Source organism: Dromiciops gliroides, chromosome 2 (genome assembly GCF_019393635.1).
Source record: "Dromiciops gliroides isolate mDroGli1 chromosome 2, mDroGli1.pri, whole genome shotgun sequence".
Lineage (NCBI taxonomy): Eukaryota > Metazoa > Chordata > Mammalia > Microbiotheria > Microbiotheriidae > Dromiciops > Dromiciops gliroides.
In genome coordinates, this window is record NC_057862.1 from 563,120,907 (window position 1) to 563,145,094 (window position 24,188).

General features: G+C 35.9%; 1 protein-coding gene across 2 annotated transcripts in view; it reads left to right on the forward strand.

The window, feature by feature from the left end:
• KIF16B (kinesin family member 16B) overlaps nucleotides 1–24,188 on the forward strand; it is a 358,373-nt gene that overhangs the window by 93,844 nt on the left and 240,341 nt on the right. The window lies entirely within an intron of this gene.

A 24,188-nucleotide genomic window follows, 5' to 3' on the forward strand; every position in this document is an offset into this window, starting at 1 on the left:
ATTATCAAGTTTTTTTTGAATCATCAGAAGGATTTGTAGCTAAAATTCAACTAAATGTTCATCAAGCATCTTCCTACGTGCAAGACCCTGGTTCAGTATTCAGCATATTACAATGAAACATGACATAGTCTTTGCCCTCAAGTAATTAAAATTTTTTCATAGAACATATTAGACCGTAAGCTTCTTAAGGACAAGGTTTATATGTTCTATATGTACTAATAAGAGCAGCCATATGAAAAGTGCTATGAGGTTCTCTGGATAAGAGAAGGATCACTTTCACCTCAGGGAAGGCTTACTGAAAGGGGTGATACGTGGATTGGGCCTTGAAGGAAGGGAGGGATATTAGCCGGATAAAATAAAGGAAGCCCATGTTAGGTGCAGGGGACAACTTGAGCAAAGGCATGGAGACAAGATAGAATAAAAATGCCTTTGTGCAAGTTGTCCTCTGCATCTAACAAGATAGGATGAAAATGGATTACAGAATATTATGTTTTGGCTAGAATCTAGTATCTATACAAGTAGGATAAGATGAAAGGAAAAGTGTGTTGGACCTTGGATACTAAAATTATAAGTTATTTTTGTATTAGACTTTGGAGGGACACTGAAAAATTTTGAGTAGAGTAATATGATCAGAATAGTTCATTATGAAAATTACTTGGCCAGGGTTGTGAAAAAAGATCATTTAGGGAAATGAGGATAGGCTAGAGGCAGGAAGAGGAAGTATCATGAGAGTCTAAGTGATAAAGAGATAAAGTGAGGGGATGAAAGAGAGAGGATTGTAATTTGAAGGCATGTTAAGGTTAAGATATCTTTCTTTTTTTTTTTTAACATTCAAAAACTTATTTGGAGTTCTAAATTTTCTCTCTCCCTTCTTCACCTCCCCTCTTCCCTGAGACAGTAAACAATTTAACTTGCATGTTCAATCATGCAAAACATATTACATATTATTCATGTTGTGAAAGAATACGCAGCCCCCAGAATGGGGAAAAATTATGAAAAAAAAATACAAAACTGAAAAATAGTATGCTTTCAGACTCCATCAGTTTTTTCTTTGGAGGGGGGAGGATAGCATTTTTCATAAGGCCTTTGGAATTGTCTTGGATTATTGAACTGATTTCCAATTCTTTGCTACCACAAAAAGAGGTGCTATAAATATTTTTGTACAAATAGTTCTTTCCCCTACCCCTCACCTTCACGCCTTTAAAAAAAAAATCTCTTTGGGATATAGACCTAGGAGTGGTATTGCTGGATCAAAGGGTGTGCATGATTTTATAGCCCTTTGCATATAATTCCAAATTGCTCTCCAGAATGGTTAGATCAGTTCACAACTCCACCAACAGTGCATTAGTGTCCCAATTTTTCCACACCCCCCCCCATTTATTATTTTCCTTTTTTGTCATATTAGCCAGTCTGATGGGTGTGAGGTGGTAAGGAGATCTTACTTTTTTAAGGATAAAGGAGACCAAAGCCTTTATATTGGTGATGGGACAAGTGGATACAAGTTGAAGATAATAGAGTGCTTAATTAAGCAAACTCCTAGAGGACATAGGAATCAAATATGTAAGTGGAAGATTTACCTTTGGTAAGAGGGAAAGCTGCCTTATCCTTTGAAACTAGAACAAAAGAAGAGATACTGGATGAGGATATACAGAGGTTTTTGAGGTATGGAGATAAGGGAATTTATGCTATATAAGTATTCAGAGCATTGGTTCTCAAACCTCTTTACACTCTTAAAAATTGTCGAGAACCTTCCAAAGAGCATTTGTTTATGTGGGTTATATCTATATTTATTGTATTAGAAACGAAAACATCTTGGTATTATTATGAAAGTAGTTTTGACCTTGCAGAACCTCTTGTCAGGTTGTCCCCAGATCACACTTGGAAAATCACTGGGACAGAATAACTCCCCTTGCTATATGATATAGCTTAATTTCCTTAGCCCTGAAGAACAGTTTAATAAGTAGTACAGTGGAAAGAATGTAGGGTTGGTGTTGGGAAAGATACCAGTTAGACTTCTGCTCTCAATACTCAGCCAGCTGTATTCCTGTGGGTAGGTCACTTAATCTTACTATACTTCTATTTCCTCATCTGTAAAATAAGGAAATGATCATATCTGTTGCCCTTACTTCACAGGATTGTTGTCATGTTCAGAGGTGATAATAGATGTAACATAATTTCCATGCCATAAAGTGTATATGTGAGTTGTAAGCATACTTCCTGTTTCCATTCCAGTGGTGAACTTTCTATAAGCACTCGACTTTTGGGCTAGCTTTTAGACTTTGTATTTGACGACTGTCTCAAATGTTGTGGTCAGCTGATAATATAAAGATCTTCCTGATAGTTTATGGAAGATAGATGTTTCACTCATACCTTTGTCTACATCATCACTTCCTGAATACTTTTTAGGCTTTTGAATTGTTTTAAGAGTTGAGACAATTGTTATCTTGTGCTGTACTCAGATTCTTGGAGGTCTTGAATCATCCGGGGTTTCTGTGGCCCTAGATCAAGTCTTTCTGGATGCAGAAGTTAGTGAGAGAAACTGAGATTTAAAATTTTTTTTTTACCATCAGATTATCTACTTTTCCTCCCCTAGTTAGTTCCTTGTCCTCAGGCACTTTCCTTTGTCTGGAGAAGCTATGCAGAGATCTGAGCATCTTCTCATTTCCATTTTGGAATAATCACTTGGACTGCCACCTCTGGGAATGCTTTTTTACATGCTTCTGACAGCGGCAGGTACTCTTGGAGAGATGAAGTCATGGCCTTTGACCCAAGAAAACCCAACTCAGTTGGCTTTCATTTCAATAAAGCTTACTTTTCCCATTTGTCAGAGTGAATGAACTAAGTGCCACTGCATTTTAAGGATGGTTTAAATCATTTAATTACTTTCAAAGTCATTATTATACACCACATATTTTTGCATAAGAGGCAGTTCCATAATGTTAAAAAATTTAAGCCTTTTCTTTTCTTAGACTGTTGCAGTGTTTTTCCAAATTATTGCTAAAGGAGGTTTATACTGTCATTGTTAGAAGGTTACCCATTATGTGGAGCAACCAGATTATTTTTTCATCTAGTGATATTTGGTTTGAAGCCATGTGTATTTCTTCTGATAATTATTGTTTTATATAAATCTCAGTTTTTCATTGTTTTTGGTGGAGGGTGAGTTGGGGGAATTTTAGGAGATGAAAAGAAAACATGGTATGTGTTAGATATTAAGGATTATGAATGAATTGTGGATGCTAATGAAGGAAGACCTGACTCTCTTCCTTGTACCTTCCAAGCTCATTTGAGGTTTCTTTGCTACTGTCATTTGGTCTAAGGATTTAGATCAGAAAAGGACCTGAGAGAGTATCCCCTCTTTTTTTTTTTTTTTTTTAGTGAGGCAATTGGGGTTAAGTGACTTGCCCAGGGTCGCACAGCTAGTAAGTGTTAAGTGTCTGAGGCCAGATTTGAACTCAGGTACTCCTGACTCCAGGGCTGGTGATCCATCCACTGCGCCACCTAGCCACCCCGATTATCTCCTCTTAATTTCTCATTTTACAAAGGATGAATCCAAGGTCAAGGGAGATACAATGACTTGCACAGGGTTGCATAAGTATCAGAGTGTAGAATCAAACCCAGGGTCTTAGACTCCTGTTCTAGGTACTTTCCACCTAACTATGCTTGCTAATTTTTTTTTTTCTTGGTGAAGCATTTGAGGTTAAGTGACTTGCCCAAGGTCACACAGCTAGTAAGTGTCAAGTGTCTGAGGCTGGATTTGAACTCAGGTCCTCCTAACTCCAAGGCCAGTGCTCTATTCACTATGCCACCTAGCAGCCCCTGCTATTTTTTTTTTTTAATTTTGAGTTCTGCTTTTTAGTTATATTTGACATTCTGAAGTCCTGTCTTAATTTTGTATTGGAAAGCAAGGGTATGTGGGCTGGGCAGGAAGGGAACAAATGCTGAAAACTTAGAAATACATTTGAAAGGTGAATTATTTAAAGTTTTCAAATATTGATATGTTTATTATTAAAATTCAAAATAACCATTTTTTGTGCTACATGTTTTTCTACTCAGTTTTCAAACCTTGTAAAAACTTTCATCAGCTGTTGCTCAGTAACTGAAAGGGGGCTATATTTGTAATCCTAGCCTTAAGATCATCCAAAGAATAAAGCTTTGATGTAAATCTGACCACACAAGAAAATGTTTAGTGTAGATAGATTTTATGACCATGTTGGCTAAGCAAGAGGACCTCTTCTATTGGTCCATTGGTCTAAAGAAGGTGTTGTGCAGAAATTATTACATATGCAATGCATAATGAAACCCATTCTTGTAAAAATTAAAATTCAAACTTTGCTATTTGAAATTCCTGGAACCAGATAATTGAAAAATAAATTTTAATGAATAAACTTTCTAATTATTTTATTGATAAGTATGTAACATACTTCTCAAGTTATTAAAGCTAAACACTGCACTATTTGGAACACCCTGTATACACAGCAGATCACTATATGTTATTAGTAAGTACTTATAAGTAAGGAATTTATGAATCCTTTAAAACTGACTAATCATTTTCACCCCACTTTGTATGGGTCCTAATGGATGGAGTAATGGATTTGGATTCCAGAGATCTGAAAAGCAGTCTTAGCTCCTCTTGTGACTTACTCTATAGTAATAAGAGATTTCTTAAATTTTCTTTGTCAGTTTCCTATTTTGGAAAATGGAATTGCTACTTCTGCCCTTCTCTATTTTGGGGTTAATTAGATTTTAGAAATTGTAAGATATTTTCTCTTTTTTTAGTTGTCTTTTGTTAGAGTGGCTTTATTGTCTTAATCCTTCTTAATCTTAGTGCCTTCCCATTGTTGATTATTTCCAATTTATCCTATATATAAAATCTTGTTTTTACATAGTTATTTGCATGTTTTCTCCTTTATTTGATTTGATTTCTTTGAGAATAGGGACTGTGTTTTACCTTTCTTTGTATCCCCAGTGTTAGCATGGCGACTTGGCACCTAGTAGGCTCTTACTAAATATTTGTTGATTTGGTTTTATTTCCTGACTTGTATTCTATAGCAGCATGCTGTACTAGCTGCTTAGTGTTGGAGTTGCCTTATAAAGCTAAAACATAGCACTACTCCAGTGTATCTTATCTTGAATTTCCATAGATGCCTTATGTGTTGTTACTTTGAAAAAAAAAATCACTGGTAGTGACTCTAAATTAAGAGAAGAGATCCAGAACCAATTTTTTTTCTCTCCTACCTTCTTGCGGCAACTGATTTGTGCATCACTTTTTGATTCTTCCATGCTGGCATTTTCATAATTTTTTTTTAAAGACCCTTGGGTATGTTAGCATGACTTCCAAATAACTGTTAGCTTTTTGCTTCAGAATAAATCATGAATACTTTGGAGTACAGCATAGAGCTGGAAACTTCCTGGCAGATGGTATGCACAGAATGGACTGATTTTGTTTAATGCCTGGCCAGAGATTGAATCCGGAATTAGTAGTGAGATCTTCTTTACAGGGCTTGGTTTACTTTTTTTTTTTTTTTAAATAAATGTATCTCATCCTCTACTATAAAAAATTTGATTTGATTATTTCTTTAGTGTTCATAATTCATACACAGGGGTTCTGATATTTGCTCATGAGAAACTGCTGAGAAGTTATATAGCATTGTGAACTGCTTTATTGTACAGTGTAATTGTTGGGGGAACAAAAATAACACTCATACTATAAGTTAACTATGTTATATCAGATTTTAATTGTATGGAATTATTGTATCAGGGCCAGAGGGAAGCATGACATATACCTTTTGTACAACTGAGACCATATGATCTGGTGAAAAGAGTATCTCAAGTATTTTACTAACTTCTTGTACATGATGCCACCTCTCTGGGTCTTAGTTTCCATCATTGGTAAAGTGATGGAGTTGGACTAGATGATTTCTGAGGTCTCCTTCAGCTCTAACGTTTTATGAATCTATAGTGATGAAGCATGTAATTAGTAGCTGCTATTTTTTTATATGCAATTTTTGGGGGGTGGGGGGGCAGGGCAATGAGAGTTAAGTGACTTGCCCAACCTCACACAGCTAGAAAATGCCAAGTGTTTGAGGTTGGATTTGAACTCAGGTCCTCCTGAATCCAGGGCCCATGCTTTATCCACTATGCCACCAAACTTCCCTCAGTAGGTATTATTAACAGAGTTGAAATAGGAATTATACTACAACTTTAATACATTACTGGGGGCAGGATGGGAATGCAGATTGGTAAATGCCCAATATAAAAAAGAAAAATACTCAATTTAAGAGAAACTCCCATTGTATTAAGGCTCTTTTGGAACTTTTTGTATGCAAAGTACAATGAGAATACATTATTTTTTGTTTAGTTATAATTGGTTTGATTTTTTTTTTTGGTTGTAGAATATGCCTTTTAAAAACTGGCTGTCTCCATATTCCATTAAGACACATTTAAGTAGTTTATATCATTTTCAAGATCGCATGTAATGAGTAAAACTTTTCTCTCCAGAGGAGAACTGGTATGAGATTTTCTGGCCTTTCAGCAATTTTGCTTTTCTAATAAAAACTCTATACATGTTTCAGCAATGTAATAGATTTGGGTACTATCCTAAGTACTGGCAACACTGTTTAGGCATATGATACATGTGGGTTCATGGAACTCAACACTTTTGGAAACTAGTCAGCAGGAAGTTGCCTGGGGCTCTAAATTCTTAGACTCTAGAAAACAAAGGGTGGAGGGAAACCCTCTGTATTGGCTGGTATGAAACTCAATTTAATATAAACATTTTCTTTGCATAGCATTTGCAGCTGTGCTTAGTTTTTATTTATGAAAATTAATCCATTGCAGTCGTTGGATTAATAAGGATACATCCTTTTAAACTACAGGTTATTAGCCTCATTATGAACAAATGTTTAGATATTTCCACCTTGAAATCCTGACCTTAAGTAATCATGCATGTTGTTTATACATAGTCACAGTGAATTTAAGAAGATAAAGAATCCATTACTTTCCTGGACATAGTACTTTTTAAAGATTAGATAATTTTGAATGGAAAACTAGTTTCTTTTAAAAAAATAAATTATATTGATATAATTTGTTTCATATCACATTTCCCTCAGTATACTTTACCCACTCCTTTTCAGCAAGCCATCCCTTCTAATGTAGTGTTAAGAAATGAAGAATTTTAAAAAATGGTTGCACAAAAGTAAACACCATACCAATCATGCCTGATGTTTGTTATATGTAGTACCCCACGTCTATCTATGGTTCTCTACTTCTTCAAAAGACTTGGGGATGGAGGGAGGGGTCAATGTGGTATCTTCTCATGGAGACTCTTTGGTCTCATTCAGTTTCAGCTGTTTTGTTATTGTTCTTTTCACTTACCTTGTTGTAGTCATTGTGTAAATTGTTTTCCTGGTTCTGCTTATGTACTTTACATCAGTTTATGTCTTTCTATGCTTTCTGTACTTATCATGTTTATGATTTTTTGAAGCATAGTAATATTTTATTATATTCCTGTACCATAGTTGATTTAGCCATTCATTAATCTACTTCATTTTCCTGTGTATTACCATGAAAAGATCTATAAATATTTTGATGTATGTGGACTCTTTTTTCTTAATCATTGATTAATTTTATTATTTTAATCATTTATTATTATTATTAATTTAATGTATTTAGTAGTAAAATCTTTGAGTCAAAGGACATATATAGGCAGTTTGTCATTTTCTTTACATAATTCCAAATTGCTTTAGTACTAGTTCATAACTCTGCCAATAGTGCATTAGTGTGCCTTTTTTGAAAACTGATGTTGAAATGGAAATTCTCTTTTTTCATGGACTTTACTTGCAAAGCTGGAGTTATGTTCCCACATTCTAGAAATATGTGCCACTTCAGTCTACAATTGATAGAGTACTGAACTTGGAATCAGAACACTCTGAATTTTAATCTCTCCTTAGACATTGACTAGTTGTGTATTCTCAGGCAAGTCTCTTAACCTCTTGGAGCATCAATTGACCCATATATAAAACTGGGCTAATAATAACTCCTACCTCACAGGGTTGTTGTGTGTTACAAGCACTACATGAATGTTAGCTATTATTCTGAATTAAGGATCTTGTTTCCACTAATACCCCTAAGCAACTTCCAACCAGTAATAGTTTACTTGATTTCATTACATTAATTTAATTCCCTAATTTTTTTGGTCAGGAAGTTTATATTGAGAGAGCTGGACTTCATATTTATATTGATATAGATATTTCATATCTATGTTTAAGACACTGGGAATACAGTACAAAGATGAAAAATAGGTCACAAGGTGGTACAATTGATAAAGTGCTGGGCCTGGAGTCAAGATTGTTGTTGTTTGTCCTTCTTTCTCTAAGAGGACCATGATATCAGGAAGGTGACCATCATGACTTGCAGTGAATTGGATTTAAGTGAGGCAGGGCTGTGCAAAATCTCCAGCCTCACTTTCTCCTCTGGAGCCATCTGGATACAATGGCAAGATGTAGATCAGGATGAATGGAGATGGCCCTGGATGCTTTGGGAGACCTTGGCCTTTTTAAGCTAAGGTCTTTCCCAGTTTGCCTGAGGCAATATCCATTCAGTGATTAAGACTAGGTAAGAAATGAAGCAAAGAATGGCCTCCTTTATCCAGTCAAAATAACTAACTAAATAAAGGAAGGGAGGAAGAGAGGGAGAGAAGGGAAGGTCTTCAGGAAGTCAGACCTGAATTCAAATCCAGCCTCAGACCCTTACTATCTATGTGACCCTGGGCAAATCATTTAACCTCTCTGATTCTTCAACCGTAAAAATGGGGATTAATAATAGCACCTACTTCACGGGGTTGTTATGAAGATCAAATGAGATATTTATAAAAATCACTTAACACAGTGCCTGGAATATAGTAGGTGCTATATAAAGGCTAACTATAATGGTTATGCTGATGATGATAATTATTATTAAATTAAAGTTTTTTATCATTATTATTAAATAAGAGCTCCTGATGATTAAGAACTTATATCCTAACATGAACATGAACAGAAGAATGATAAAATATATATGATTAGGGCAAAAGAGAGTGGTCCAGGAAAATTTGAGAAAGGAGAAAACACTTTTACCTGGAGACATCAGGGAAAGTTCTTAAAGTAGATATTGCTTGAGTTTAGACTTGAAGGACTAAGGAAAGATTTTGAATAGGAGGGGGAATGTATTCCAGGAATGGGTCTGTGTTCATAGAAGTAGTTTTTTGGTTGGAGTGGAATATGTGAAGGGTTGGAGTGGAATATGTACTAAGTCTCAAAAGGCACAGGGCCTTTAATGGAAGACTAAAGAGTTTGTATTTTATCCTAAAGATCAGTCATTTCTAAACATTTTTCATTGTGTACACCTATCTATAACAGTTTTTTTAAGTGTAAATCCTTAATAAACATTTGTTTTATGTTATGTACACGTATTATTATTAATATGTAAATTATAAAACATAAAATTAGAAATTTAAAAGGATGAGAAAAATGAATTATACTAGAATTAAAATAATTTTATTTGATTCAACATATCATTGGTAAAAGTATTTTTGTTCTTAATTAAAATGAATAATAATTTTTAGTGAAAGCCTATAATTGAATTTCCTTCATTATTTTTATAAATCTTGGTTTAACACATTTCAATAATAGAGAATCAAAGGTCTGGTTCCAATTTTAGTTTATTTCAATAATTGCTTTTATGGGCTGTTATATCTGGAAAAGATTCTTCACAAAGATATGTAGTTACAGGTAGAAGAAGTGCATCATTGATTGTGTTTATTATGATACTCATTTTTTTTAGTCCCATCTACCCCATATGCCAAGATTTTTGTTGAACTTTGACTAGTAAATTCAGTCATTGTCATCCTTGAGAACTAATTGAAAGGTGTTTCCTTTTTGTATATCTTAAACAACTAATTAAAAAAAAAAGCACTGAGACAGTTTCAAAGTGAAAGTAAATATCCTTATAACTTCACTTTTTAAAAATATGATTTATTGTCAGATTTAGTTTAGACTATCATTGTTTTTACCTTGTAAGGTAAAAGAGCTCCTATTGGGAATGAAATGCCAACTCTATTATTCTCTTGTGCTTTCATTATTGGAATTATGTTCAGTCTGTAATTTCTTTGTAGTAATATTTTAAAAGCTGTTTTTCCATATTGTGAATCAGTCACTAAACATTTATTAAATGCCTATTTGTCAGGTGTTACACTAAGCCCTGGGCATACAAATAGAAAAAGACAGCTCCTACTTCAAGGAGCTTACAGTCTAATGGTTAAGATACAACTCACAAAGGAAAACAGAAGCAGAAAAGGAAGCAGGGACTGAGTGAGAAGGGGAGATACAAAGGAGAAGTCCAAAGGAATGTAGCCCAAAGGGAAATGAAAAGAGCTGTCCTGGGCACCTTTTTTAAATGAAGGCTTTGGGGAGGAACTTCCTCATCTGTCCTCTAAATAGAAAGGTCTGGTTAAAAGTAGATAATATAATCCATGAACCCACTTTATGTAGTGCACAGAAATTCCAGTGTATTGCAATATACTGAAAGATCAACTCTTCTGCTTTGTATAGCTCCTATTTCCCTTCAGTATACTTCAATTCTATATGTGACATGGGGCCATCTTACATATGGACCAGGTGAGAGTGCCATTAGTGCCATTGTTAACCTAGATGTTAAATATCAATTAAGCTTTTCCCACCTCCTTTTTGGATAAAACAAATAAAAAGAAATGTTCTAAGATTTTCCTTCCATATTCCTGTGGATTGACTTGCATACATTGTACCCTGGGAACCAGTGATATAGACAATAGGGAGCTTCCAAAGGTTCTTTGGTAGGTTAATGGCATGGTGTTACCTATTAGGAAACATTAATTAGGAAAATTAATTTGTCAGTTGTGTGAATTGGATGTCTTGGACAGTCCCATACATGGCCATTGGTACCACTGTCTAACATATGATAGTTCTGATGAGGATATTCCCTAGGTAACACAATCAAATCTATTATTTAATCATTAATTTAAAAAAATGTTTTGTTGAAACCTTTTTTCTTTATCAGTCATTTCAAGTACCTTTCATGTTGAACTCTTTCTTCTGACAAAGAACAAACATTTGATAGTGACTACATTTGAAAATTATGTAATACTCTTCTGCCATAAGGGGAAAGCCATATTTTTATTTTCTTTTTTCCTAGACTCTTTCCTAGTTTTCAGTTACTCATATTTTTCTTAGTGGCTTTTTCAAATCTAATCACTTATCTTGAATAATTCCAAATTGCTTTCCATAATGGTTGAATGATTTCATCACTCTACCAACAGTATATTAATATATCATATTTTTCTATAACCCCTCCAATACTGAGTGTTCCCATATATAGTATTGGGGTACACTTCTCTTACTATTAGTGATTTGGAGCAATGTTTTCTTTTGTTGTTTTAAAAGTAGTTTGTAGAATAGGTTATAGTTTTATAATTTACCTTTTTTCTTAAAAAAAAAAAACAACTTCATATCCTTTAACCACTTATCCATGAGAGAACAGCTCTTGGTGTTATATTAATTTCCTACATAGAAAGAGATGAATAATCCATAGATGAACTTCTTTTTATTTATTTATTTTTTTGTGAGGCAGTTGGGGTTAAGTGACTTGCTCAGGGTCACACAGCAAATAAGTGTCAAGTGTCTGAGGCCATATTTGAACTCAGGTCCTCCTGACTCCAGGGCTGGTACTCTATCCACTGTGCCACCTAGCTTCCCCTATAAATGAACTTCTAAAGAAAAAATATTAGGACAAGATTTTTTTGAGCAAATTGAATCAAATATTCAATGAATAATTAATTCCAATATTACACATTGTTTTTTAAATATTTATTGTTTGAAGCAAATTGCTGGATTTTGTTTTCTCATCCATTCTAATGTTTTTCCCTTTTATTATCACTTTTTCTTATTGTCATTGCTGAATTATCTGTATTTTGAGGCTCTTTTATTCTTTAATGTGAGAAGTCTTCCTAGGATACCTCTTACTTTGCCATCTTCCAAGGATTCCTCTCATAAAGTGACGGATAGTTTTGTTAGTAGATGACATAATATGGTTGGATGTTATCATAACTATCAAAGGCTATGGATTGACAAAGTGTTAAAAGTGGGAGGTGGGCTATTCTTAGTCTTTTTCATTTTGCCACTGCAGTTTTTGATCAGGTAACCAGTTTAAAACTTCTTACTGTTTACTTAACATTTTATATTTTTAGTCTTCCCCTAACACTGTGAGATCAGATAATTTTGAATTCATCTTATCTGAATGTGACCCATAGTTGAGCTTGTTTCTAATTTCCCTTTGAAAAAGGGTAGCATTGGATACTCTAACATGGGAGCCAATGAAGCTGCCAAGGGAGGGAAGAGAGGAAAAGGACAGAGTTTTGAGGGGATGTCATTGGTCCTCTACTAGAACGAAGGACAAACCATAACAAAAGGCTTTTTGATATTATGACAAAGATTTTTGTTAAAGTTAATGAAAAGGACAATAAAATAAAGTCAAAGTCTCTGTAATTAATCTTATACTAAGAGAAAAGATGAAAAAGTAAATCCCTTTCCTTTTTTTTTTTTTTTAATTTTGGTGAGGCAATTGGGGTTAACTGACTTGCCCAGGGTCACACAGCTTGTAAGTGTTAAGTGTCTGAGGCTGGATTTGAACTCAGGTCCTCCTGAATCCAGGGCCGATGCTCTATCCACAGTGCCACCTGGCTGCCCCGATCCCTTTCCTTTTGTTGGACAAGTGGAAGATAATTGAGGTTGCTGTGTTAATTGGTTTGAATTTAATTTAATTTAAATTTACATTAGATAAATATTTTAAAAATTAAAATAAAGTAAAATAAATATATTTAAAATTACTTAAAATACATTTAAATAAAATTGATTTTATTTAACTGTGTTTCATTTGTTACAAGAGAAGAGTTACTGGTGAGATTGTAAACTCCTTGAGGGCAGGCACTGGCTTTTGCCTCTTTTTTATCCTGAGTTTAGCCCAGTGCCTGGCACAGAGTAGGCACTTATTAAATGTTTGTTGAATTAAATTGAATTGAATTTAAATTGACATGAGGGGAGAATGAAGAAGGGGCATATCTGGAAATGTTTATGATATTAAAATAAAAGGCATTAATACATTTTCATAGTTTAAAAAATAAAGTAACTGAGGATATTTGTCTTGGAGAAGAGAAAACTTAAAGCAATAAGCATGAGAGTTCTCTTCAGATGTATGAAGGGCTCTCATGTGGAAGATGGATTAGGCTTTTCTGCTTGGCCCCCCAGGACAGAACTAGGAGCAGTGGATGGGGGTTTCAGAGTCAGCTTTTGCTTGCTGTAAAGGATGGCCCCTTCAGACCTTCTTCTGCATATGTAATGTGCCACTACCACCACTGCCTCTTGACCTGGCTCCCATACTACTTCCTGGCCTACCTGCAGTGAGACAGGCATCTTGGGGCCTCATAAGATAGATAGTAGAAATTATAATTGTACAGAAACTGAACAACAAGCCTCCTACTTTATAACCACAGTATATCTGATAAAATCTCTGAATCCACTGTCTTTTATGTAATGAATGTGTATATGTATATTTACATGTTTTGATATTACTGTTTTTACAAGTTCTAATGTGCTTCATAGTTTTTCCTCTCTAGTAGAACACCCTGATCAATATTTTGCAAATTGTTTCCTATCAACCTCAGGCTTTGAGGCTATATTAATACACTGAATTTTCTGGATTTGGTTTATTGTTTGATTTATATTGTTTCTAGTGTGGTGTCAACTTATTTCAATTCTCTTTTTCTCCAGTTCATAAATATGCACAGAAATATTGGTTTCTCTGATTGTCTGGCCCTTCCTTTTTGTTTTTGGTTCTCTCCCTTCTGTCTGACATTGAAATTGTCTTTTTCCCTTAGTGTAGTTGTTGATGTAATGTATGACAATTCTTTATTTTTTTTTTTTAAAGTGAGGCAATTGGGGTTAAGTGACTTGCCCAGGGTCACACAGCTAGTAAGTGTTAAGTGTCTGAGGCTGGATTTGAACTCAGGTACTCCTGACTCCAGGGCCTGTGCTCTATCCACTGCGCCATCTACCTGCCCCTATGTATGACAATTCTTAAAAAAATACAACTGTAGTAAATTTTTTGTTACCTCACTGCGTTGAAACCCACAGAAGATTCTGTCCATCTACTCTTCTTATTTCCACAAATGTCAAGAAAAGCTATGCTCTTTATGAAATGATATTCATTTTTATTAGCTCATTTATTTGCATATTTTATAATTTTCTTTCTTTAACAATGACTCTTTGATTTTGCTTACAACCAAGGTCAGATTTAATGGCCTGTACTGCCTTGACTCATTTCTGATCTTTTCCTTAAATAGGAGAGTCATGGTTATTTCTCTAGGTAGGCATCATTTCTCCAGCTAGTTATGAGCACTTATTCTTTTATTAGTCATTTATTCGTGCATGTATAAGAATTGTTTTTTAGTGAAACCAGCCAGTCCTGAGTCCCTATCTACCTTTATTGACAAGGGAAGACTTACTTTTTAAGTAACTGCTGTATTGCTCTCTTCTACAATGTGTAGATTGTGTATAAAAAGGAGACTTGAGATTTGATCTTTTAGGAAAAAAAGTGTTCTGGATATACCTGATATTGCCATTACCCATGTGATAAAATAATGGAATTTGGCAGATGCCCAGGGACCCTACCTGATTGATTTAGTATTGTTTGAATTGGGTGAGAATGAGAAACTAAGTACCTACTTAAGGATGATTGGATGGAGGCCACACCTGGCTGGCCCTGAGTGATGTGTTGGTGTACTACTGATGTCAGCAAGAGGCCACTCTCAACCAACCAGCTTGAAGGACCTCCCCTTTGGGGGAGGGAGAGAGGAACTAGGAAGTGGACGCTTGCTCATAGAAGAACTCTCTTTTTGGTGAGGAGAAATGAGTGTAGTGGCAGAAGGAGAATGGGGCCCCTCTTAGTGTTCAGACACTAAGATATTTCACGTGGGCTACTAGGAAAGGAAATTGCTTTCTCTCTGACTATACTGAATTAGATCTGAGCTAGGATATCCATGCTATAAGGAATCTGTTCTCAATCTCTCTCTCTTCACTAACTTATATATTTTAATAAATCTTTAAAAGCCTAAACTCTTGCTAAATTTATCAGTGATTTTAGCCAGCTCCCCCCCCCCCCAAGACTGGGGGAGGGGGCAGATTAGAACTGTAATGATTGGAATGATGCCACCTGCTGGAGACTTCCTGTAGAAGAGTTCTGCCCATGAAGTGAAGGTCTTTGAGGGCAAGACCAGGAGTCTTTTCTTTGGCGTCAGGAAGTGACATTGGCTAGTGGGAGGAAGAAGGAAGAGACTGGCGCTCTGTCTCGCTCTCTTTCCTGAGGACTCCAGCGGAGAAGGGAGCTAGAAATGCGCTCTCCCTTTAATAGATATCTAGGCCTTTCTCTCTCTCTTTACCAAATTCTTATTCTCCTTAATAAATGCTTGAAAGTCTAACTCTTGCTAAAGCTTATAATTTATTGACGACCACTCATTAGATATTTTAGACAGACTAGCTAGAATTTTAGCCTTAACAGAATCCACAATTTAGATTTTAAATAATACACCTATAAACGTTCCAGTTGTATGTTCATTCCCCTTTTATTTGTTGTCATTCTTTCTCACTCTGTCTTGCAGCTCTCAAACCCTGTTTTTTATCCTTACTGTAAGCTCCATTCCTTCCACTACTCAATTCTTTCCTTGGCCATCATGTCTGGACTGGCTTCATTCTCCTCCTTTCCCTATCTCAACCCCTTGCTGAGCCAGCCTTGCCTCTCTATCCTCTTGCCAATCTTCTCCTGCCAAGCCTCAGTCCCAGCTGTGATTTACTCCAATACCTACTGTCTTGACTCTTATTCACATACTGCTGAACAGAGCTGGAAAACAGACCATCAAACTGTGCTGACTAGGACTGCTGCAAATTTATGTTATGTAATCTCCAATGGGCCGTCACTGCTGCAAAGCACTCCTTTTACACCTCCCTAATTAACTCACTATCCCACTCAACTTAGCGGTGTTTCCAAACCTTGATGGCTCCCCCTCCTTCCACCTTCTCAAACTTGCCTCATAATTCACTGACAATGTTTAGCCCATTTGCCAAGAACTCCTTCTCTCCCTTTCTTCAAATTATGTCACTCAAATGCTTTTCCCTGTGATCTTCTCCTTCCCTCTTGTCTCTCATGAAGAGGGGGCCCTTCTCCCAGCAAAAGCAAACCCCAGCACACGCACAAGGGACCCCATTTCATTCTGTTTTCTCCAGCAGATTGTGTCCTCTTTCATTCCCACTCTCACTTATCTTCAATCTCACCCTGTCTGCTAGCTTCTTCTATATTACTTACAAACATGTCCATCACTCCCCCATAGTCCAAAACTCCTCACTTGATTAATGTCAGCTATCATCTTATGTTTCTCTTGTCTTTCTTGGCAAAACTCCTTGAGCTCATCTACAAATGATGTCTTCAACTTCTTCCCTTTCACTCCTTAATTCTTTGCAGCTTGGCTTCTGACCCTAACATTCATCTGAAATCACTCTCTCCAAAGCTGCCAATGATCTCTCCATTGCCAAATCTAATGGCCTTTCAATCCTTCTTGATCTCTGTGAAGCCTTTTACACTGTTAAAGGGGTCAAAAGAGGTCACTCACTATTCCTTGACACTCCCTAGGTTTTTGAGATGCTGATGTTCCTGGTTCTCCTCATGCTTATCTGACAACTTTTCTCAGTCTCTTTTGCTACTTCATCCAGGCTGTGCCTGCTGACTGGAGGTGCTCCCCAAGACTCTGTCCTGGGCCTTCATCTCCTCTCCCTCTACATTATTTTGCTTGATTACCTTGTCAACTTTCATGGCTTCAACTATCACCTTCTTTCCAGTCTTCTGTGACTCAGTAACACCAGCTGCTCCTTGGAAAAGACATTCCATTTCCCAACTCCAGACATTTTTCATGGCTGTCCCCACCTCCTAGCTTCTTTCAAGTATCAGCTTGTACATTGTTATTTTCATGTTGCCTCTGTTACACTGCGAGCCTCTTGCGAGCCAGGGATTTAAAAAAAAATTTTTTTTTTTTGCTTTTCTCTGATATCCAGCATTTAGTACAGTGTTTGATACACAGTAGGTGCTTAATAAATACTTGTTGGCTGTTTTCATTGTAATGTTTATGGAGAAGGTAGTCTTTCTTTATCTTTTCCTCTTGTCTCCTAAAATTTGGTGAGGGATAGGGGAGAGACAGAATTTAGTTGAACTTTTTGGTTGAGTTTTTTTTTTTGTTGTTTACTAGATAACCCAAATATAGTAATTCATGATCAGGCTTACATCTTGTTGATTAGTCCATATCAAAGTCATATCCAAGTGACTGGCTGGTTTTAAATATCTAAGAAATTTGTTGTTCTTGTTGAGCTCAAACAATTTTCTTTATTCTTTAGATAGCAGGCTTCATTGAAAGATATGTTGTCCTTAATTAAGAAATTATAGCCTTGATTGTACCATATATGAAATCTTCATTTCTGCCTGCCATGATTTAGGAAAGGGATTGATAGCTGGAGATTACCCAGAGGAGGGCAACCAGGCTAGTTCATAACATAATAAGTTGAAGGCACTTGCGATGTTTTGCATAAAGAAGAGAAGACTTGGAAATGGTAGGATGGGATATGATAGCTATTTAAAGAGCTGTTAACCTTCCAAGGACTACTGCATCTAAGAGCCGAGATTGGAAGCTGCAAAGAGGCAAATTTAAGTTATCTTTTAGGAAAAACTTAACAAATCGATTTATCCAGAAGTCAGTGGGGTGCTTTGGGAGATCATGCATTCCCTCTCATTGGATGTCTTTAGGCAAAGATTAGATGCCCATTTGTTGGGTGTTGGTTGGGTGTTTTGTCAATTATGGATCAAATTATTTGGCCACCGAGGTCCCTCTAATTCCATTATTCTATAATAGCATAATTTTATAGTTCTTTTAAAAATTTGTCTTTCAGTAAGAGCACAGTTACTTAGGGTTTGGTAAGAGAGAATTTGTAGACAACTTTTATGTAAAGATAGACTGAACAGGTTTCTCTTGGTTTCAGCTATAGTAGTGACCACTGTTTGAAACTGGCAAGATCTACTCCTATGTAAAACCTACTCGTACAGGTAGATATGAGGACAGCTTTCTTATGTGTAACAATTTCCTAAAGTCCTCTGTCTGCATCTCTCTAGGTTGTATACCTATGGGAGGTCTGAATAAAAGGCAATGCCTTATTTGGATCATTGACTCCTCCATCCTATTGATGCCAGAAGGCTTCTGTTTAGGAAGCTGTTTTACAATGGTTTTGACAGGACTGTCCCCTTTTTACTGAGGACGTCAACTGCAGTATTTGATTTTTTATGACTTTCAATAAAGGTGCTTTTTGTTAAGGCATTATGGTTCTCATTATCCTGGGGCTCCCGCAATTAACACCCATGTCATCCATTCATAGCAGCTGCCTGCTATACTTGCTAAAGTAATCAACAACTTTGTGTGTGTCTGTGTGTGATCTAAATGATCAGCAACTTTATATATGTGTGTATACATGCACACACATACATACACACTGTGATTTCCCTCTAATGCAGTGAAGGTCCAGAAAGGCACAGAGTACAGCTGTATGATAGTAGACCATGACATATACTTACTCTTAGAGATGAGTTTGTCCTAAATGATGCTTGGAATGGGAAGCTAGGTGACTCAGTGGATAGAGCTCTGAGCTTGGAATCAGGAAGAATCATCTTCTCAAGTTCAAATCTGTCTTCTCAGTGACCCTGGGCAAGTCACTTAAGTCTGTTTGCCTCAGTTTCCTCATCTATAAAATGAGATGGAGAAGGAATGGGCAAATCGCTCCAGTATCTTTGTCAAGAAAACCCTAAATGGGGTCCGACCAAATGACTGAACAATAACAAATGCTTGTATGAGGTTTAAGGGCATGGTCTCAGCTTTTAAGCATAACATTTTAAAGCCAGAAGGGACTTCGGAGATTATCTAGTTCATCTCTCTTCTCCCCATCCCATTTTGTAGATTAAGAAACCGAGATTTGGAGAGGTTAAATTACTTGCTCAAGGCAACAAAGCTCTAGTTACTGTACCAGCAGAAACAGTAGATTCTGTTTTTTTCTGATATCTTTTTCACTGCATAGCTTAAAATTTAAAAACCCAGGAACTGATAAATAAAACGAGTTCATCAAAATGTATTTCATTTGTATATATATTTTTTTCTTTCCTGCCTTTCTGTCTGTTTTTCATGGTGAGAATAAGGAGATAACCCATACTTTTTGCGGGGGAGAGAAGGTATGCTGCAGTGTGTGTGTGTGTGTGTGTGTGTGTGGGGGGGGGTGTCTGTCTTGTTGAGACCTGCCAGTAACATCCACTTCTTTGTGTGTATACAGCCTGTGGACTAAAATCCTCTTAATTTTTTAGAAACGTAACTACTTTAAAACACACATATATAATCATTTGTTTGTAGTTGTAAATTATTTAAGTGAGAGACAACTCAAAGCACTCTGACTTTTTTGGCAAGACAAAGAAAGGCACTTTGGCAAAGTTAAGGTGTTACTGGAAAGGGAAAGGTTATGTTGCTTCTTTTTGTCCCCCCTCAGCTATCAGAATTTTTTTTCTCATGTTTGCACTTGATTTGATGATGATAATTAGAGTCAGTGCTTTTGTAAATCTTGTGTCACAAAATGCCTTTTGGGTTTTTAGCACTAGATGTCACTGCAGATATGAAAAAAAACTCCACAGTCTTTGGGGGGATATTTTGTTCAGGGATATTTACTTGTAAAATTGTCTCTTTGCTTTAGACAAGTATTGCTAAGTGGACTTGTGCTAAAGCAGCAGTTTCAGAATGCCAGATTTGGTTGTGAGGTAAATTGTGAAGAATTCACAGAAAATACTTGTGTTCTCTTGGATTTCCATTTTGCAGCTAGTTTGAAACAAGTTGCCTAATAACATACCATATTTGCGTGTGCATTTTGGTATTCACCAGTGCAAATTTCTGCATTTTTTCACTTAATAGTATTTTATTTTTCCCCAATTACATGTAAAGAGAGTTTTCAACATTCATTTTGGTAAGATTTTGAGTTCCAAATTTTTCTCCCTCCCCTTCCCACTCCCCAAGACAGCAAGTAATCTGATATAGGTTATATATGTACAGTCATGTTAAACATATTTCCGCATTAGTCATGTTGTGAAAGAAAAATCAGAACAAAAGGGAAAAACCGCGAGAAAGACAACAAAAACCAAAACCAAAGTCAAAGTGAAAATATAATGCCTCAATCTCTATTCAGTCTCCATAGTTCTTTCTCTGGATGTAGAGAACATTTTCCATCATGAGTCTTTTGGAATTGCCTTGGATCATTATATTGCTGAGAGGAGCTAAGTCTATCACAATTGATCACAATGTTGCTGTTACCGTGTATAATATTTTCTTGGTTCTGCTCACTTCTTTCTTATTTTGAAGTTGCCATGATATATATACTTTTCCCTGATGGGAAAAGGTTACTCTTCATGATGGTAACAACTATGTCTTGTATCTTTTGATTAGAGATCTCGTTGGGTGGTAATTATACTTTATATTTGTAACATATTTTTCAATGTAGTTTGCTTTTTTATTCAGTTATTTCCCCTTCTAAACTTCATGTATTATGAAAATGCTATTTATCCCTATTTTTATCTGTCCATTTAATGGACATTTGGTAACTTCTTCTGTCTTGAAAATTAAGTTCAACCCAACTGAGTAAGTAGATATTGGAAATCAGAATAGCTAGTACCTTTATTTTTCTTATGTTTCCTTTAGTGCAGTAGATGAACGTTCCTTCTCTTTGTGTTTTTTTTTTTCATTTTTTAAGGATATTAAGGCAGCATTAAGGATATGCAGTGTTATTACAGTATTCACAATCGCTTGTAAACAAGATGACTGAAATACTGTCTACGTTTCAATTGGCCTTCAAATATATAAACATATTTTTGCAGCCAAAGGGAGGAATATTTTATAGAAAGTTATCTTTTGGAAATTATTTTTCTATTATTGACTTTTCTTTTCTTTCTTTTTTTTTTTTTTTGCAGGGTAATGAGGGTTAAGTGACTTGCCCAGGGTCACACAGCTAGTAAGTGTCAAGTGTCTGAGGCCAGATATGAACTCAGATCCTCCTGAATCCAGGGCCAGTGCTTTATCCACCGTGCCACCTAGCTGCCCCTATTATTGACTTATTACTGAAGTCATTGAAGGACCTTTGGTTTAAGTACTTTGTAGCCATATTGTGAACTTAAGTCAGAGAATGTTTGGTTACTTATGTGAGTCATGTTGTTTGGGTTGGAGAAGGAGGAAGGCATTAGAGATTAAAAGTAATGGTGATTGGGGCAGCTAGGTGGCGCAGTGCATAGAGCACTGGCCCTGGAGTCAGGAGTACCTGAGTTCAAATCCGGCCTCAGACACTTGACACTTACTAGCTGTGTGACCTTGGGCAAGTCACTTAACCCCAATTGCCTCACTAAAAAAAAAAAAGAAAGAAAGAAAAAAAAATGTTACTCTTAGGAGCAGCTAGATGGTGCAGTGGATAGAGCACTGGCCCTGGAGTCAGGAGTACCTGAGTTCAAGTCCGGCCTCAGACACTTAACACTTACTAGCTGTGTGACCCTGTGCAAGTCACTTAACCCCAATTGCCTCACTTAAAAAAAAGAAAAAGAAAAAGAAAACGTAATGGTGATTATTGGAATGAAGCTGCTTCCTGAAGTGGAATTCTAAAATTGCTTAATATCATAAAATTGCAATGCAATGTCATTAACTGTATAGCACTTAGTAAAGGGTCATGGACAAAGTGCTGTACATAATTTTGATGTATGGGGAACTTGAAAGTCAGGCAAAGAATCTAGACATGATTGAGTATGTAATAGGGAACCATGAAATGACATGATGAGAGTAGCACTTGCAAAGCATTGTTTTGCAAGATTAAGTGGAATGGGGGTGGTCGTGGTAGAAGATGCATAATCTGGATTCAAAGAAGCCAGCTAGGAGTTTAATATGTAGAAATAAAGACCTGTGGGCTTAAAGGACGATATAGGAAAGAAATTTTGAAATTTGATCATATTTTGATAGTGATCATCATGATATAATGAGCTGCTAGGTGGTTCCAGGGAATAGAGCTCTGGGCCTGGAGTCAGGAAGACTCATCTTTGTGAGTTCAAATCTGTCCTCAGACACTTACTGGCTGTGTGACCCTGGGCAAGTCAATTAACTGACTGCCTCAGTTTCCTCATCAGTGAAATGAACTGGATAAGGAAATGGCAAACCACTTCAGTATCTTTGCCAAGAAAATCAGAGTCAAGAAGAGTCAGACACAACTGAAATAACTGAACAACATAATGATATAATGCGTGTAATAGTGTGTGTGTGTGTGTGTATGTGTATATATATATATGTGTGTGTGTGTGCGTGTGTGTGTATATGTATGTATATGTATATATATAATATATACATATTCATGTATATGTATATATATCTCCATACACATATATACTGTCACAATTCCTCTTTAGGTATTCTATATGCTGATAGTAATGTAAACACTGAGAAGGTAGAAATGAATAAGTTTTTCTCTTTAGGATGAAGGACTTATTTAGTGCAGTTGCAATGATAGAATTATATTTTTGATTACCTGTGTTTGTTGACCTTGAAGTGATTTATCTCCATCAAATAATTGAATTTATTATTGAATAAAAGTTCATTGTAATTTAATTACAAAAAATCTTAGATTACATTGAGTAGCATAATATCCCAAACTAGTACCCTAGTGCACTGCTCTGTTCTGTTTATGCCACATTTCGAGTTTTGTTTTCAGTAGTGGGTCTTCCACTTTAGGAAGAACTCTGGGGAACATCCAGAGTTATTACCTACCTAAGACCTCTGTCAGGATGCTGACAGGCCTCTTGTCATCTGAGGACTAGTTTGAACCAACTGGACCTATTTAGCCTGGAGAAGAGAAGATAAAAGATGGATGTACTCTCTTTTCTCAAATTTTCGAAAGGCAGTTTCATGGTAGAAACATTAGACTTGTTCTGCTTGGTCCCAGAGGCCAAATTAAGGGAAGTGTGTAGAGACTTTTTTTGAGATGTAGGGGGATCAATGGGTGTAGAACATTGAATGTGCTGTAAGATGTGTTAGTACTATTGGGCTGGGGACTGGATATAGTTGGAAATGACTGTGATATAAAAAGAAAAAGAATCATTAAAACCTTAAAAGAAAGTTTTGATGCTTAAAGGCATAATTTTCAGTTATCCAAAAATTTTTAATTTAATTTCAGATGTAGGCAATTTGGTGAGAGGCTACAACTTCTCATCTTTTTTTTTTTTCCTCCTGTTAAAAGAACAATACTATTTTTGCATTAAGCTAGTGAACTGGGAAAGTGTTCAACCTACAAAATAGTGTTTACATAATGTAGTTTCTAAAGAGGTTTCAACTTTGATTAATTTTCATTGTTAAAATAAGCAGGCAAGGAGTTAGATGTATTATGTTTCCTACTAAAGTGAATGAAAATGTCTCTTAGAATAATAAGAAAAATAATACCTTGTATTTATATACCACCCTCTTCCAAAAAGTTCAAAGCATTTTCCAGAAATCAGCTCGTTAATCTTTTCACCCTCCCTGTGAGTAGCTGGAGAGTAGGGGAAAGAACGGAAGAAGAGGGAGGGAATGTGGGAATGCATAGAGAGGCGACTGAAGGCAATGGCACATGAGTAGTTTTAAAATGTAGATTTTTTCAGTCATCATAATGCAGGGCATTTCCTAAACCTAATATTGAATGATATTTAACCACTCTGTTCAGCTTCATAATCAAAATGAATGTCTCTAAACTTTAGAAAATTAATTCATTTATCCAGAAAGACCAGATTTTCTGAGGGAAAATATATATAACATGTGTCTCTTAGAAATGTCAGCACATTAATTTGAAATTAATATCAGAAAATTTGGCAGAACATTTATTTCTGTGGGTACCTAAAGTGTGTAAACATTTACTTAAGTGATGAAAACAAACCATTGATAAAAGAAGTAAGTGAAAATCATGAAAAGATACAGGTTATCTTATTTTGATTTTTTTCTTTCTTAAGGG